Below are 18,401 nucleotides of genomic sequence, written 5' to 3'. Positions count from 1 at the left end.
CATGTTGTTCTTTCACATAATGCTATCCTCGTTCTGCTATTATCACATTCTGTTTTCTTACCTTTACGCCACTATTAGCACCTTTTTTAGCACTAACCACTAGCATTAACACTCCCTTTGTCTTTCAGTTCATGACATCTTTGTCAATCCCTCCTTTGTCCCCACCGCTGGCTTTCTATCCAGCTCCACCTGCCCCACTCATAAGAACATAAGAACTAGGAGCAGGAGTAGGCAATTCAGCCCCTTGAGCCTGCCCTGCCATTCATTACGATCATGGCTGATCTCATTTCAGCCTCAACTCCAATTTCCTGCCCTCTCCCCATAACCTTTCAACACATTACTAATTAAAAATCTGTCTACCTCCTCCTTAAATTTATTCACTGTCCCTGCATCCACTGCATTCTGAGGTAGTGAATTCCACAGATTCATGACCCTTTGAGAAAAGTAATTCCTCCTCAACTCTGATTTAAATCTACCACCCCTTAGCCTAAAACTATGGTCTCTCATTCTAGAATGCCCCAGAAGGGGAAACATCTGCTCCACGTCTACTTTATCTATCCCCTTTAGCACCTTATATACCTCAACTAGATTTCCTCTCATCCTTCTAAACTCTAGAGAATATAGGCCTAAACTGCTTAATCTCTCCTCATAGGACAAGCCCCGCATCTCTGAAATCAATCTAGTGAACCTTCTCTGAACCGCCTCCAATGCAACTACATCCTTCCTCAAGTAAGGGGACCAAAACTGTGCACCGTACTCCAGGTGTGGTCTCACCAATGTCTTATACAGTTGCAACAGCACTTCCCTATTTTTATACTCTATTCCTTTAGCAATAAATGCCAATATTCCATTTGCCTTCCTTATTACCTGCTGCACCTGCATACCAACTTTCAGCGATTCATGCACGAGGACACCCAGATCCCTCTGTACTGAATCATTCTGAAGTTTCTCTCCACTTAAATAATAAGTCGCCTTTTTATTCTTCAGACCAAAATGGATAACCTCACATTTATCCTCGTTAAACTCCATCTGCCAAATTTTGGCCCATTCACCTAACCTGTCCATATCCATTTGTAAATTTCTTATTTCTTCATTGCAACTTACTTTCCCACCTATTTTGGTATCATCTGAAAATTTAGCTATAGTACCTTCTATCCCTGAATCCAAGTCATTAACATAGATTGTAAATAGTTGGGGCCCAAGGACTGAACCCTGTGGCACCCCACTAGTTACAGCTTGCCATCCAGAAAAAGACCCCTTTATCCCGACTCTCTGCTTTCTCCTCTATCCAAGCTAATATATTACCCCTAACTCCGTGTGATCTTGTGTATTAATCTTTTGTGCGTCACCTTATCAAAGGCCTTCTGGAACTCCAGATATACTACACCTACAGGATCCCCATTATCCACTTTGCTTGTCACATCTTCAAAGAGCTCTAGCAAATTAGTCAGACATGATTTACTCTTCATAAAACCATGCTGACTCTGATTGGTTGCATTTTGACTTTCCAAATGCCCCATCACTACTTCCTTAACAATGGATTCCAACAAGTTCCCAACAACAGTTAAATTAACTGATCTATAGTTTCCTACTTTCTGCCTCCCCTGCTATTTGAATAAGGGCATTATATTAGCATTTTTCCAATCCACTGAAACCTTTTCAGAATCTAGGGAATTTTGGAATATTATAGACAATGCATCCATTATCTGTGCTGCCACTTCCTTTAAGACCCTGGGCTGTAGGCCATCAGGTTCTGGGGACTTGTCACCCTTTAAACCCAGTGGTTTGTTCGGTATTTTTTTATCTAGTGATGCTGAATGTTCTAAGTTCCTCCTTCTTAAATCCTCCGCACTACCTGTTACTATTGGGATAGTACTAGTGTCCTCCACTGTGAAAACTGAGGCAAAATATTGATTAAGCATCTCTGCCATTTCTGCGTTCCCCACTATTAACTCACCAGGGACCAAGGGACCAACATTCACTTTAGCTACACTCTTTCCTTTTATATACTTGTAGAAGCTTTTGCTATCAGTTTTTACATTTTACACTAGTTTTCTTTCATAATTTATCTTTAATCTTTTTATTTTTTTTTAGTAACCCTTTGTTGATCTTTAAAAGTTTCCCAATCTTCCAGCCTGCCATTGACCTTTGCAATTTGGTATGCCTTAGTTTTTGCCTTTAAGTTATCTTTAACTTCCTTGCTTAGCCATAGATGCTTTCTCCCCCTCTTACCATCTTTCTTTCTCATTGGGATATATTTTACTTGGGAGGAAATGAATATCTCCTTAAATATCTGCTACTGTTCATCAACTGTCCTACTTCGTAGTCTTCCTGCCCAGTCCACTAGGGCCAAATCTGCCGTCATACCTATGTATGAACACTAGTGTGGGACTCAAGTTTCTCGCTCTCAAACTGAACTTGAAATTCCATCATACTATGATCACTCTTTCCTAGAGGATCCTTTACTATCAGCTTATTAATTAATCCCATCTCATTACACAAATCCAAATCCATTAAAGCCTGCTCCTTAGTTGGTTCCACAACATATTGCTCCAAGAAACAATCTCTAATACACTCTATGAACTCTCCCTCAAGGCTACCCTTGCCAATTTGATTTGTCTAGTCTATATGCAGATTAAAATTCCTTACATGCTCCCAGTATTTCCTGCTTAATACTGTGCCCTACTGCTAAACTACCTTTTGGGTACCTATAGATTACTCTCACCAGGGGCTCTTGCCCTTGTTATTTCTTATTTCTACCCAGACTGACTCTACGTCTTGCTCTCCAGTGCCTAATCATTCCTCATTATAGCACTGATCTCTTCCTTTACTAACAAAGCAACACCACCTCCTTTTCCTTCCTGCCTATCCTTCCAAAACACTGAGTATCCTTGGATATTCAACTCCCAATCCTGTTCTCCCTGTAACCACGTCTCAGTAATTGCCACCAGATCATACCTATTTATCTCTATTTGCACTGTTAACTCATTAGTTTTATTCCAAATGCTATGTGCATTCAGATATAAAGCCTTTAAGTTTGCCCTATTGTCAATTTTCCCTACTCTTATATGATTCTTAAACAGTGCAAATTTCATCACATTTCCACTTCTCTTCAGCTCTGAAGAAGGGTCATATGGACTTGAAACGTTAACTCTGTTTCTCTCTCCACAGATGCTGCTACACCTGCTGCGTTTTTCCAGCATTTTCTGTTCTTTGTTTCAGATTTCCAGCATCCACAGTATTTTGCTTTTATCGTTTGTCTGGATATTGGGCAGTCAAAGCAAATCTCTGATCACGAGGCTTCATTTCATAGACAGACTTGAGTTACTGAACTAAAGAGAACATGTAATGATAAATTTATTTAAAACCTTAGTTATACCACACTTGGAGTACTATGTGCAGCTCTGCCCTTCATACCACAAAAAGTGATATTGAAGCACTGGGAAAAATGCAGAAAAGATTTACAAGATCTTGTAACTTTCAAGAAAGATTAACCAAGCTTGAGGATATTTTGTCTGGAAGAGAAAAAAATGGGGATATCTTTAAATTATGAAGGGATTTAGTAGGATGGATATGGAGAGATTGTTTTCACTCATTCTCAATCTCACGCTGACCTCTTTCATTGGCCACCTACATGTTCTAACCAAGTTCATCAGAAGCTCAAGGGACAATATCTCATCCTTCAAGTAGGAAGTTTACAGCCTTGCAGCCTCAACATTGAGGTAAAAATTTCAGATCATAATCACTATTCCTATTTTCCTGGGCAAATGGTAATGGTTCGACTGTTATTAGTTACAGTTCCTCTAGATCCGTCTTAGTTCCTTTACTTAAGATCATAAGAAAGTGGAGCAAGAGTAGGCCTTTTGGCCCCTCAAGCCTGCTCCATTTTTCAATAAGATCATGGCTGGACTTTCCTGCTTGCCCCCTCATAACCCTTGAATCCCTGATAGATCAAAAATCTATATAACTCAGCCTTGAATATATTCAATGACTCAGCCTCCTCTGTCCGCTGGGGAAGAGAATTCCAAGACTAACAGCCTTCTGGGATAAAAATATTCCTCCTCATTTCAGTCTTAAATGGGAGACCACATATTTTTAAACTGTGCCCCCTAGTTCTAGACTTCTAGACTCCCCCACAGGAGAAACATCCTTCCAGCATCCACCCTGTCAAGTCTTCCCACGGTCTTATATGGTTCAATAAAATCACCTCTCATTTTTCTAAACTACAATTATCGCATTACTATCTCCTTTTGTCTTGCATCATTGTGCATCTTGCTTTTTGATCTCTCCTGCCTTCCACCCTATCACAGGCATGTATGTCAAACATGAAAATGTCAGAATTTATGTATAGATTGTATCCGTGTTCAGTTTGATCTGTAGCCAGCAATTTTATAAGTTGTTTGTCGAATAGTCATTCCTAACTACCCTACTGCAAAAGATTATTTTATCTTTTCTTCAGCGAATGAATCTGGTTATGTTTTGGGAGGCAGCCCACAAGAATGATGAGTCACAAACAGCTTAAAGAGCCCAAATTACCTGCTCATGGCTGGTAACGGTTGCCATGACAAATGAGAAGACTATACCACTTTCCCCAAAGGTAATATCTAATAAGTAAACAAAGAGTCTTTTGTTGAAGTTGCAAATTGAAAGCAATAGAATACAGCAGAACAGATGATAGTGCGACAAAAGTCCTTTGCAGCATTATGTTGAAAATGGGCTGCAGCTTCATTTAGAGATCACCTTTAGTGTTCCATTACTGATGCTAGGAGTCCCAAGGCATTGTGCAATCTTCACTTGCTGCTACAATGTTGATGGTTTACACTCTCCAAACATCATTAACTATTTTTTTGCTTTCCAACTGAGCCACCTCATGACCTGTTCATAACATCCTAACATTCTGGCCTATTTAGGCTGTAGTGCCTTATCTCAAGCTTGCTAGACTACTCCTCCATTTATGAGTACTGTACTCAGCATGACTCATATCTTCCTTGAGAATGAATCTATGCAGAGATCTAAAGATTCTGCAAACAGAAATTTGAACAGACAGCAACACCAACCTTAACTTGAGGAACCACAGTGTTCTTGCATTATTATGAAATTCAAATACATAAGTAATTGTAGCTACGAGGAGAGATTGGATAGGTTGGGGTTATTTTCCTTAGAACAAAGAAGGCTGAAAGGTGACTTGATTGAGGTGTACAAAATGATGAGGGGGATAGATAGAGTGAACAGGATAAAATTGTTTCCCTTGGTGGAGAATTCTAGAACCAGGGGACATAGATTCAAGATAAGTGGCAGAAGGTGTAGGGGAGAATGAGGAAGAACTTTTTTATGCAGAGGGTAGTGGGTATCTGGAATTCATTGCCCAAGTTGGTGGTAGAGGCAGAAACTCTAAACTCTTTTAAAAAGTACCTGGATCTGCACCTTAAGTGCTGTAAGCTGTAGGGCAATGGCCGGGTGCAGGGTGATGGGATTAGAAAGGGCACCTGGGTGTCCTCGGGCTGGCATGGACAAGATGGGCCGAATGCTGTAACTTTTCTATGGTTCTATGGTAGTTCAATTTTTACAATATTGTTCCAAACCTACTGCATGTTAAGTCAATGGCACTGAAATTCCATAGTCACTTCTGTTGTAACTTTGATGGGGTTGTGTAGAACCTAGTTATGCCAAACATTGTGAATATCTAGTTCATAATTCATATGTTTTAAAATATACCTTTGATTTTTAGGAAGTGAAGTGTTAACTGTAAGACAAATGGAATCACTTGGTTTAAGAAACTGGTATGCATCTAATGTAAATGCAAATCAAACAAACTTGAGTTGATTACATCGAAAAGGTAACTTGTATTTATCTTACATGGTCAGAGTTAGAATTGTAAACCTTGAACAGTGGAGGACCCAAATCTAAACCTCCTGGTAGAATCAGGGTGTCTAGTATTGTCTCAATAAAAGAAGCTAAAAGCCAGCAATTCTGGGAAATAGAGTTGTAAAGCTCCATTAGAGATACAGGGTGGAATCGTCCCAGGTTTACACTAAGTGCGGTAGTGGGCGGGAAAAAGGATGTTTTACCCTCCAGCCGCAATGGAGGCTTTTTGCTCTGCATCGCCTCATTCCTGGCATGTGCCGCCTCATTCATAATGCATTCACGGAAAACATTCAGGGATCGCAAGTGGGCGTGCTCGAATTTCCCTTCCACGCCATGACTTCAGTGCTTCCTCACTCCGAGTGCCATATTTAAAGCGCACCAGAGCTCATGCCTACTTCATGTCTTCAGGCTGGACTGCTCCAGGTGACAGATGGCCCTGAAGACAAAGAAGGCGGAAGCCCCCAAGTATTGTGACACTGGGCACAGTGGAAGGCCAACCCACTCTGCCCACTAGAGGTCTACCAGAGTCACCAATCCAGCCTGGGAGGCAGTGGCAGCGGTGGTCAGTGCCAATGGAGCACAGAGGAGCTCAGTCATCCAATGTAGGAACAGGATGAATGCTGTCACCCATTCTGCCAGGGTAAGTCAACCGCCTCATCACTCTTAACGCACACACTCACAAACCCATCACATGTCAAGAGGGATCTTGCATCTTAAAAGACAATACCACTAACACTCAGATAGACACTCACGTCTCCTACAGGCTCATATCCTTTGGAGCTCGTGTCCTCATCCTGTCCCTGGCTCTGCTCACCACATAAACATTCCACGCAGTGCCATGCATCCTGCTCATACTTTCTCCATCTGTTTTCATGAGAAGCTGGCTCACAACAACAGGGAAGTCCCAGACTGGGGTTGGATTGGCCCACATTAGGCCCCTCACTCGCTTTGAGGAGTGTGCCATTGTGCTGACTGGTGTGGATGCAGATCATGTCTGTGGCAACAATGAGGTCGGCGATGAACACCCACCTGAGGATCCTGCGCCATATCATCCCTCTCAGCAGCTGTGAGTGCTCTCTCTCCTGCTTTTCACTCTGCTGACATACACTAATTATCTCTACTTCGGTTCACAGGGAGCTCTGCCAAGTGACCGACACCCTTAGCTAGCCAGCCAGCCCCTCAGCTCCATCCAGGTCCTCACCTCCAGCAAAGAGGACACATATGCACAGCAGGAGGAGGCACATTCAGCCGAGCTCCCCAGCATGTGGAGGACTACCGGGAAAGAGGTATCTGTGAGGTTAGAGTCAGATGATGATTTCTGGATTTGGCCTTCCAACTCATTGAAGAGAGCCAACAGAAGGCATGGGAACATCACGCAGAGCTGTTGGAAGCCCTCAACAGAGTGCCATGCAAGTTGAAGGAAAGCGTCCACCTGCTCTCTGCTGAAGTGATGCCCACATCTGTGTGTATGGAGGCCTCCATGGGGAAGATGGCAGATACCATGGAGACCCTGGTCCAGCAGCATGTGGAGATGCGCGCAGACCTGCACCCCATTGCGGTCATGGGTGAGTTCCTGCAGTGGCAACACGAGAGGGAAATGGGGCACCTCAACTTTCGTCCAAGTGCTCCTTAGAGTAATGTTGGGCCCCTCGGGCACCTGAGGAGAGGAGGAGCAGCTGCTGAACACCCCTGGGTCATCCACTCAGGAATCTCAGAAGCTGTCCTCTCCTTCCAAGTCCCTTTTGCCTATGAGCCCCTCAACCTCATCTTCTGTCACCGCAGAGGGAACAGCTGGCCCACAGGAGGACAGCCAAAGCAAGTTGGGGCCCTCAAGGCCTCGGGTCTCCAGAGGATGTATGCCAAGGTCATCAGAGGCAATAGGGCCAACCAACCATTGCACAGGCTGTCTCCACCCTTGCTGCGGATGTCAGGGCAGCACCTAAAAAAAAATGACAGGCCTAGAAAAGTTCAGAAATTCTGGTCACAAATGGTTGTACGGGTGAGCACATTTTGTTACTTTATAATCTGAGAATATGCTCTCTTTCACTGAATAATGTAAAATGTTTTCTTTTAGCTTCATTTACAGGCTTCACTCCTCTCACTGCATCCTACCACAACCCTGCCACCACTAGCAGTCCAGTTGCACGCAGCTGGACTATGAGTGATTCTGGAAGAAGTGTGTAAGTGGCAGGGTCTTTCAGAGCCTCATGCAAGCTCTCTCCCACGCACATGGAGCCTTCCTCCATCACAACTCATCTCAATGTCCTGAGCATTTTCAATGCTGCCTGTTGGGGTTCGCTTTCAGTTGTCTATCTGAGCTGAGCTGCATCTCTGTCCACCCATTGATCACACTCGTAGGCAGCACCTGTGCCCATCCAACATGAGGCTCTGCTCACTTTCGATTTGAAAATCATGGTTGTTGTCAAGTTTCTTGTAAGCTCCCCCATTCTTTCCCTTCCCCCAGTCACCCATGTCCTTTCCCCCATTGCTTTTGACCCCGCCCCAGCATCACCTTCCGCTTCCCCACTGTCACCGACCATCCCAAACTCATGACAAAAACAGAATTACCTGGAAAAACTCAGCAGGTCTGGCAGCATCGGCGGAGAAGAAAAGAGTTGACGTTTAGAGTCCTCATGACCCTTCTGTCAACAGAAGGGTCATGAGGACTCTAAACGTCAACTCTTTTCTTCTCCGCCGATGCTGCCAGACCTGCTGAGTTTTTCCAGGTAATTCTGTTTTTGTTTTGGATTTCCAGCATCCGCAGTTTTTTGTTTTTATCCCAAACTCATGTCCAGGTGAACCTACACATCCCTTCCTTCCTGATAATCCAAACCCCATCCACATTGACCTCCCTGACCGCCATTTTCCCAGGTGGTATTGTCGCTGAACTAGTGATCCAGAGATCCAGGGAAATGCTCTAGGGACCTGGGTTCGAATCCCACCACAGCAGATGGTGGAGTTTGAATTCAATAAAAGTCTGGAATTAAAAACCCAATGGTCATGGAACCATTGCCGATTGTTGTAAAAACCCACCTTGTTCACTAATGTCCTTTAGGGAAGGAAATCTGTCGCCTTTACCTGGTCTGGCCTACATGTGACTCCAAACCCACAGCAATGTGGTTGACTCTTAAGTGCCCTTTGAAATGGGCTCAAGTGGCAAGCCACTCAGTTGTAACAAACTGCTACAAAGTCTCAAAAAAGGAATGAAACCGGATGGCTATATCGCCGTTGCTGCACTGTAGCTGGGCCAAAATTCTGAAACTCCCTTCCTAACACCACAGTGGGTGTACATACACAACATGGACTGCAGCAGTTCAAGAAGGCAGCTCACCACTACCTCCCAAACTAGGGATGGACAATTAAACTGGCCCAGCCAGCGAAGCCCACATCCCATGAATGAATTTAAAAAAACCCAGAGTCTGTGTCTGTCTCCGTGTCCCCACCAACTACCCTCGCCATCCCTTCTACGTCTATCATCGCACCCTCAACCTCCTACCCTTCCAGCTCAATCTGCTGCCTCTCATTCTCATCATTCCCTCCTAGCAAGCCCTCCCTCAGCTCACTCCCAAGGAGGCAGTCCTTGACTCCAGAGACCTCTCCCTTGCATGTTCACCTGGACATCCCCCTTTTCTACCCTTACTCCCTCCTCCACCCATACTTCTTCCTCCAGCCTTACTCCTTCCTCCCTCCAGACTCATTCCCCCCTCTAAAATCTTTCACCTCTTCAAACTCTTTTATCCGCCTGGAACCCTTCATCCTTTCAAACCCCTTCCCCCTACCCCATCCCAAACTCCTTCCCTCCCCAAACTCCTTCCCCTCTCTGAATTCTTTCCCTTACAACTTCCTCTCCCCCTGCACCTACCTCCCCACTTTCTGTATTCTCCCCCATTACACCCTCCTCCCTGGTCCCGCTCCCAACTTCACCTTCCCCTAACACCTTTGCTCCCCCCCTTCCTTTCCCAGTCAAACCTAGAGCTTCCTCTCCCACCGCCACCCTGCCCCACCACCAACACCGCCCCCCCCCCCCCACCCCCCACCCCCAGTACATTTTCCACTCCCACTCATAGCTGGACCTTCCTCATTGCTGCCCCCTCGCCGATCATCTGTAGTAGCCTATGGCCAAGACTGTGAAGTGCCAAAGCAGACCTGAGACATCAACAGAGACCTCCCACTTTCCGTGGGCTGCTTGGCAGCAGAGCCATGTCCATGAGAATCCACCCAGCACGTGATGCATTTGTTCCTCCAGGGACCGGTATCTGAAGGGCTCCAGCATCTTCTGCTCCTTGGATGTCCACGAACTGAGCAAGGCCCTAACAGTAAGTCTCCATTTTTGCACGTCATGCTTATTCAGGTGGCTAATGTGTTTTCCCACCGGCGTAACAGAAAATCTGGCATGGGGGGAACAATTCCGGTTGGACTTTACTTTGCATCCTGTTAGCAGGATTAGTGTTCCCCTGTGGCAGACACCACCGGGTGATCCTGCTGTGCTATCACCCCGGTGTGAAACTGATTTTTGACCTTATCGCCATATTGTCGTCACTCCAAGATGCCCAATGTCAACCGGCCAGAAAATTCCAGCCATAAATTACACTCAAGGCAATACAAGCCTAATCAATGTAACCTGTCCTCAGAATTTAAACCTTACAGCCCCCAAATCATTCTTGTGAATCTGTGCTACAACCCTTCCAACATTAATATATCCTCCTTGAGATGCAATACCAAAATGGAACAGAGTCCTCTAAATGGGATTTAATTAGAACTTTATATAACTGTAACATAACTGCTCTCACAGATACTATGCAATCAAAGTATACACTAGATTCATAAGACATATATATTTTGTTTGATAATGAAGCATGAATAAACATTTTACTACAGTAAAAACACTACATAAATGCACATTGTTGTTGTATTTAGTGAATGTAAGATTCTGAAGATACAAGGATAGGAGCCATTAATATATTTTTTAAAAATGGTTAATTATTTCACCATAATCCATTAGAACAGAATATTTTGCTCAAATGATATACAGAGTGGGAATTTGCTGCAATGGCAACGATCATCACAAGGTGGTTGGCTGCAGTCATCTTCTACTGCTGATCCAAAGCCAAAGTTTGCTGGGAAATTTGTTATCATACACTGCAGCTCAGAAGTGCCCTTTGCTCAACTCTATGCACTGTATACATTTGTAATAGTTATCTTTGCAGATATTCTGGCAATTTACAATCTATGGCCTAGAAATTGGGTTGTGTAGTTTTACAGGCACTATATGGCCTACTAACACCCCAAAATGTCAGTACTAAATGCACCGACAGTTACATTTGGTAAAAACAAACAAAAGAAGTCCTTTTCTCATAACTGAAGTAGATGTTAGCCCATTTGCACATACAAATAAGGGTCTAATGCCTGAGTGAGGTCTCTGCTGCACTGAAGCAATTATACCCTCATTGTGAGTTAAGCTTATAGAGGCCTGGACTACTAATGGCTTGCCAATCAAAAAGGTAAGTTGTATTCTTATGACAAACCAACAACTTCATGGTTACTTTTCCCAGTATCAGTTTTTAATCTTCTGTGTTGTAACAAAAACGTAGACTAGAGAAGGATTACTGAGGTGACAACTTTCTGAAAGTAGATGAATTCAAATGAGTTAAATCTATAGAAGGAAGACTGAAGTTTTTTTTAATGTCTACCAGAATACTGTGGAATGTTTACTGCAGAGTAATTTCAAAGCTACTTCATAACCCTAATTCAATCATGACAATAGTAAAGAATGCACAGTTAAACTACATAGATTGCAAAGCGATTCTGCCATGTACTGATACATGCTATGTGTTATGGACTGTATTTTCCATCCATTGACCAGAAGAGGCATAATTATAAATCAGCAGTGAAGTCAGTGGAATGAAGTTTGCCAAGATATTTGAGACAAACAAGTAGACAGCATTTTGGCTTCCCCACAGTTGCAGTATACTTGAAACTAGTACAAAATACACTTTAAAACATACACTGGCTGTCAGCTGAATTTGTTCATCTTTTTAACTTTGGCAAAGAGATGGCCTTGTTACAACAGAATCTAACCGATCTTCAGATGTGTATAAGCGTGTGTGCCCTACATTGTTCCGTGCAGGTATGAATCTCAGCTCTAATATTAAAATACCATTAGCTTTTCATAGATTTACTGAAAGAAAGGCTTACTATAATTATATGCTACAAAGAATCATTCAGCAGTTATTTAATCCAATGAATACATGTAAAACAAGCTATAAAATAAAAATGAATCCAAAGAAGTATGGCATCATTCTAACAGCGAGTTTTAAGACCTACCTGAAATTGGAAAATAAATAATAAGAACCCATTTCAATAACATAACAGATAAAATAAAAGAATGCAATGATTAGTATGTTAAATGTTTTCCTTGAATATCTTACAGTACCCATATATACGTATCATCATTTTGAATAGAGTATTGTGAAAGAGAATAATTTCAAAATCTGTGCAACAATTTAATTTCTATCTATAAATTAAATTGTGATTTTGTTCATTTTAAGCTGTCAGGTCAGCAAACTTGTGGGACATAAACAATGGCTTATACTTCTAATGTATCACAGGTTGCAAATGGCACCATATTTTTCTTTGTTTTTCTATCAATGATGAAGGGTTCTCAAAATTCCCACATTTTTCATATCATCAACAAGGATTAGACTTTTGAAATTTTATGGCAGAGGACCCAGCTGCTGAGTTAAGTGTAGAACCCTGCAGCCCATGAAGGCCTAGGACTGGACATGCTCGGGCTTGTTCAGTGCGGTGTGGATTGTTGCCTGTAACCAGATAACGAGAGGAGACAGAATACGCATTCTTCCCTTTAAAACAATCAACCCAGAGAAAGACTTCATCTTACACGAAACTAAAGCCCATCAAAATCTTGCATAAGTAATCGCTACTAACTACTAAGGCAGGAATGCAGCAATCAATGCAATTATGTGAACCCATCAGTACTCCACACATACAATGGCTTTCCGTTCAAGACTAGTTACAGGGACAGGAAGACAACGAGAAACATCATGCGAGCCCATTAAAAACAATGAGACAACAATCACCTGAAGAAGCCCACCAAAAATCAGACAAAGAACTAACCTTGATTTGGATTTAAATAAGAAATTCGAAAAAACAGTATAACTGGGCCACCAGTTACGAAGGGAGGAGGGTGAGCAGTTTTTGGAGTGGTGGAAGCAGAATTTAAGCAGAGAGCTGAGCCAAGCGGAGGAAGGAGATTTGGAGGTTTGCAGCGCCGCAGGCAACATCACGGAGAGGGGCACGGGGTGGCAGGCTCAACCGAAGACAACAAGGCCGCAACCGCAGCCCTTCATGAAGATCGACCATCCACAACCGCGCCCTCCACCCAACTGAAGAACCTTCGCAGATTCCACAGACCAGGACCATGTGTGGATGGCAGGTCCCAGAGGACACAAAGAGCGTACCCCAAAACTGCAACTGGCTTACCTGGTTGGATTTCAAACTGTCAAGGAACCCTGGTTGGTGAGCATGATCCCTGATCTCTCCTAGTTCAATTTAGTTAGGTTTAGGGGGTGGGACAAGGGTAAGGGGATTAGTAGCATGATTTTCCCTCGTTATGCCGTGTGTTCTCCATTCTTAACTAAGTGTACTTTGTAGGTCTATATAATCTCAGTGTAATCCTAATGTTATAAGTTCATTTGTGACTTCAATAAACCCAGTTTTTTTTCTCTTACACCAAAACCAGTTGTCTACTGCACTTTGTCACAACCCCCAAATAGGTCCAAAGTCTAGAACCCAGGGAGTGGGAGTGATTCGGACTGCTCAGAAGTCAGAGGTGAAGCTGACAAACACCACCACCATGATTATTGTTTAGATATATCCAATATATTTTTAATTATGTTTTTGCACACTTCCTACCTATAAGTTGTAGTCTTTGTCATGTTTTTGTCACATTTTAGTGTCAGTTTTTATGATACGTCTTTATACTCACATTTATAATCATAACTGTCTTTGTAAGCTTGTCACCCTGTGGTCATATCCTCAAGCCAGTCTTGCACCTCACTTTGCCTCTGCAAGCTTCAAAGCTGATACTGATGGCAGAGAAACTCCTGTGCTCCTATAATATCTTTGCAGGACAGAAACACTGGAGCATAGACTTCTAATATCCAAATGAAACTTGTTTATTCTGCTTTGCTTATATCTATACGTACACAAACGGCCACATGCTATTACATGCCTCCCACCTTAATAAAAATGTTACATAAAGTTCAAATTCTATACAACTAATATACATTTCTTGTTTTTCATTTATTTACTAATCTAACTTAACCACTGGTTTCCTATTCCTAATAGGATAACTCCTTTCTTGACCCAAACTTTCAGAGTATGGGGAAGGACCTTGACTGATCTGGAGCTGAGTCAGAGGAGAAATTATTTCCAACAAGGACTGGTTTTGACCTTGATCTTCAATTGAATTTTCCACTTCATCAGCCATGTCTGTCTGACTCTGATTTGGATCTGAACTGGTTTCAGGCACAAGTTTGTAGTTTTGCTTTGGAGTAACTATTAGTAGTCTATTCATATCCCAACTATCCAATTCATCAGGCTCATTTGATTCTTCCAAACTTCCTTCTTCTTTGTGAACCTCTGAAGGTAAAACATGGGCCAAAATTTCATGCTCCATCGCCGATGGCTTTTTAGGTGGAAGGGGAGCATGAAATTGAAGTAATGGAATTCCCTCTGGGTTCCCGCCTGCACTGACCATGCAACAATTTTACACAGAGGCAGGCAAGGCCTCATTCAGGAAGCTCACCCTTGCCCCAATTGAGACCATTAAGTGGCCAATTATTAGGCAGGTGGGTGGATTTACCTGGTGTGAGGGGGTGAGGGGAGCCTGAAAAATAATGGGCCCAGGTCTCAGGCAGGAATTGGGGGTGCCTCAATCAGAAGCTCCCTGCTGACTGCTGGTGTCCCACCCCCTTAAGGTCCAGTAGCCACTGACCTCCCTCCACCCCACACCCTGGCCTTCCACCCGATGCCCCAATTGCTCCCTTTGTGCCCCCCGAGCCTCCCCTACCTTCCCCACCCTGAGACTCCTTAAATTTATCTTATTGTCCAGTTCCGGGATTTAGCTCAGTCTACCTCTTCAGTCCACTGCAGCCCCTGTCACTGCAGCAACTGGAGACCTGCTCTATAAGGCTGGGCTTCCTCCCGAGTGAGGGGTGGAAGTCTTGCCTGCAGCCATTTAACACTCACTCGAGCACGAAATGACTGCAGGGCTCTTGGAGTCCAGGGAACAAATCCCTGCCGACTCTTCGGATGGCGGAAAGGAGACACAGCAATCCGAAAACTTCTGGCCATGATCTTTATGTACCAACTTAACCTTTCCACTACCAAACATCTGAACCAAATATTTTTGAGGATCCCATTGTTTCACGACTCTTCCTGGTAGCCACTTCAACCATGAATGATGATGTTCTTTCACCCTAACCTCCTGGTTCAGCTTCAAGATTCTTTCTTTCACTATACGCCCATCATGAATCTCTTTTTGCCTGGATTGTTTTTCTTCTACTGTGTGTGCTAAATGTGTCTTCAGCAATGTAAACCTTATTCTCAGCTGCCTTGTAAGAACCAATGCAGCTGGCGTTCTGCTAGTAGTAGTGTGAGGCATGTTATGATAAATAAACAAAAAATTGGCCAGTTTGTGATTCAATGGCAACTGATAACATTTTTTTAACAGGAGCATGCTTAACAGTTTGTACTGTACACTCTGCTGCTCCATTCGAAGCCGGATGATATGGTGGAACTCTAAGGTGCTTTACCCCATTCATTCTCATGCATTTTACAAATTCTTCTGAGCAAAACTGATGCCCATTGTCAGACACAATTTCCTCTGAGAACCTATAAGCAGCAAACAAACTACGCAAGATATTCAGAGTTTTGCTTGTTGTTTTTTGATTCATTGGAAACCCCTCAACCCACTTCGACTGGTGATCTATCAAAATGTATGTCTGTTGCCCTAAAACTTTGTAAAATCGATATGCAGCCTCCATCACACTCTAGCTGACCATTTCCATTGTTGTAAAAGTACCAATGGTGGCTTCTTTTCCACCAATGTCATACTCTACAATGCTTCACTCCGTTTTCAATATCCTTATCCAACCCTGGTCACCAAAGATAGTTTCTCGCTAGACTCTCTGTCAAGCTCAGGCCTAAATGTTGATCGTGAAGATCACATAGTAACTGCAATAGCAACTTTACAGGAACTACAACTCTGGCTCCCCACATAACACGACCTTTATCAATAGACAACACATTCTTACATGTCACTGACCTGGTGCTATTCGACAAATATATGCAATGACTATGATTCCCTCCAGCCAGTGTTTTCACAGTTTCAACATGCCTTACCAAGTTCACCATTCTTCTTTCAGCTGTAGCACTCTGCCTTCACAAATGGACAATTCCATGCCCAGTGTTGGCCTAAGCACCAGTAACAAGACTTTGTAATATCATTGCTAAATGCCACCCTTGGGGCTTTTGGCTTACTCATCGCAGCTTACTTCCTTCAGCAGAGACTGGCAGCTCTGACTTTTCTCGAGTCACATTCCACCATGTCATGAGCAATGCTGTTTGGCAAGCTATGTCGAAAGATAACTTTGGCGCTCTCAGAATCTTACTGTGAATATGTTCACTTTTTAAACCACATATAAATCTATCCCGCAATGTACTCCCTTGTAATTCTTCAAAATTACAATGGATGGACAGCTTTCTCAGGGCCACAATAAACTCTCCAAAGTCCCCACTGGGCAAATGACACCCAGTTCCAAACCAATAGCTTTCTGTCATCTCCAATAGCTCGGACTATAGTGCTGTTCAAGCTTATACAAGGGACGGAATCGCCTGTGCCCGCTGGCTTCGGGTGTGCTTGGTGGCGTGAGTGGACAATATGGCAAAAAGGCCGAAACTCAGTTTCACAATGTCGTGAAACCAGTTTGCGATTGTCCACTCAGCCTATCGAAGGCAGGCCATGTTTTCAACTATTGGATGTGGGAATCCTCATTGTGATATATCAGCATATCATTAAAGGGCCAGCCTGTGAGGCTCATCCCCCCTCCCCCTCTGGATCATTTGCTCACAACAGCAGCATATAAAAGATGTGCAATTGGTGGGCTGCACTTTGAGGGGAACTCAGAGTTGAGTGCAGAGTAATGTAGTGGAGCACTCGCAAGAAATGTCTGTTAGACTTCAAGGTTGAGGCATGTTGGGGAGGAAGGGTGGCAAAGGCTGCCCTGCAATTGAAGGTAGTGCACAAGCACATATGGGGGCTGGTGTGGCTGGGGGAAGCGGCCATACATTCATGACACCTTGTATAAAGTGACCATTCCTCTGCAACTGAGACAGTTCAGGCACAGCCACAATGATATGATTGGATCGGGCTTCTAGCCTATCTGCCCAATCAAGCAACACAGAAGAATCAAAGTGTCACAAAGTGCTAACCCCTCAAGCACAGACTGCAAACGAATGAGCGTCTTAGTGGACTGCAGAAGAGTTGGACGACTGGGCAAGTTGTACAATCTCCTTGCTAAATCTGTCCATGGAGCAGTCACTGGTGGAGGCACTCACAGCCCCTTGCAATCTCGGTTTGAACCAGTCTGCCCCATGATTCAAGCTAAAAGCGCAGCCTTGCAGCGTGGGTTAGAGAATGCCTGTGCCTGAGCTGAGAGCACAGCTTGCAGTCCAATGGGCAAGGCTACCGCCAATAGATCAGGTGGAGTGGGGCCAAGGAAAGTGGGGTTTCAGGCAGCCATGCAGCACACTAATCTCTGGCCACTCAAGTGGTGGTCAGCACTCTCCGGGATGCATTAAGGGGCTTTCAGACTTAATCAATAGAGGTTCTTAATATACCCATGCTAAACCACGCGTCTCCCGCTTTTGTACTGCAGTAGGAGTACATCAGGATCATGGAGCCTGGTGAACTAGCTGCATGCCTCATGGCTTACAGAGAGTAAAGATGACTGAGAAGAGAGTGATGGAGGTGCCTGGCTGCAGAGAGGGAGGAGCAGCACCCTCTGGAAGAAGAAGCATCTGGGGCTGCCGCCTCACATTGCCAAAAATCCACAGCGAAACGTCACTGGTCGGCACCTAGCTAGACCCAGGGTCTATAGACGCTGCCTTTCATTCCAGCAGATGACTGAGAACCAGTGTCATCAAAGACTGTGCTTGCCTAGGGAACTGGTCAGTCACATTTGCCAGTTATTGCAGGATTTGGCATCGAGTGGACATGGAGGGCAGCCACTGCCAGTGGCTGTGAAAGTGACAGCAATGCTCAATTTCTACACCAGTGTCTCCATTCAGTGCTGTACAGGTGGGATATCATAAGCCCCTATCCACAAATGCATCCATGAGAATGTAGTGGCAGGGTTAGGAAGGTTAAGAAGATGTAGTTGCAGAGCCTAGGCATGGTTATTAATCAGTTGTACATAATATTCATTATTGTAAATAACCTCCCAAGAATGTCT

The sequence above is a fragment of the Carcharodon carcharias genome, chromosome 1 (genome assembly GCF_017639515.1).
Source record: "Carcharodon carcharias isolate sCarCar2 chromosome 1, sCarCar2.pri, whole genome shotgun sequence".
NCBI classification, from domain to species: domain Eukaryota; kingdom Metazoa; phylum Chordata; class Chondrichthyes; order Lamniformes; family Lamnidae; genus Carcharodon; species Carcharodon carcharias.
This window is presented reverse-complemented; position numbering follows the sequence as displayed.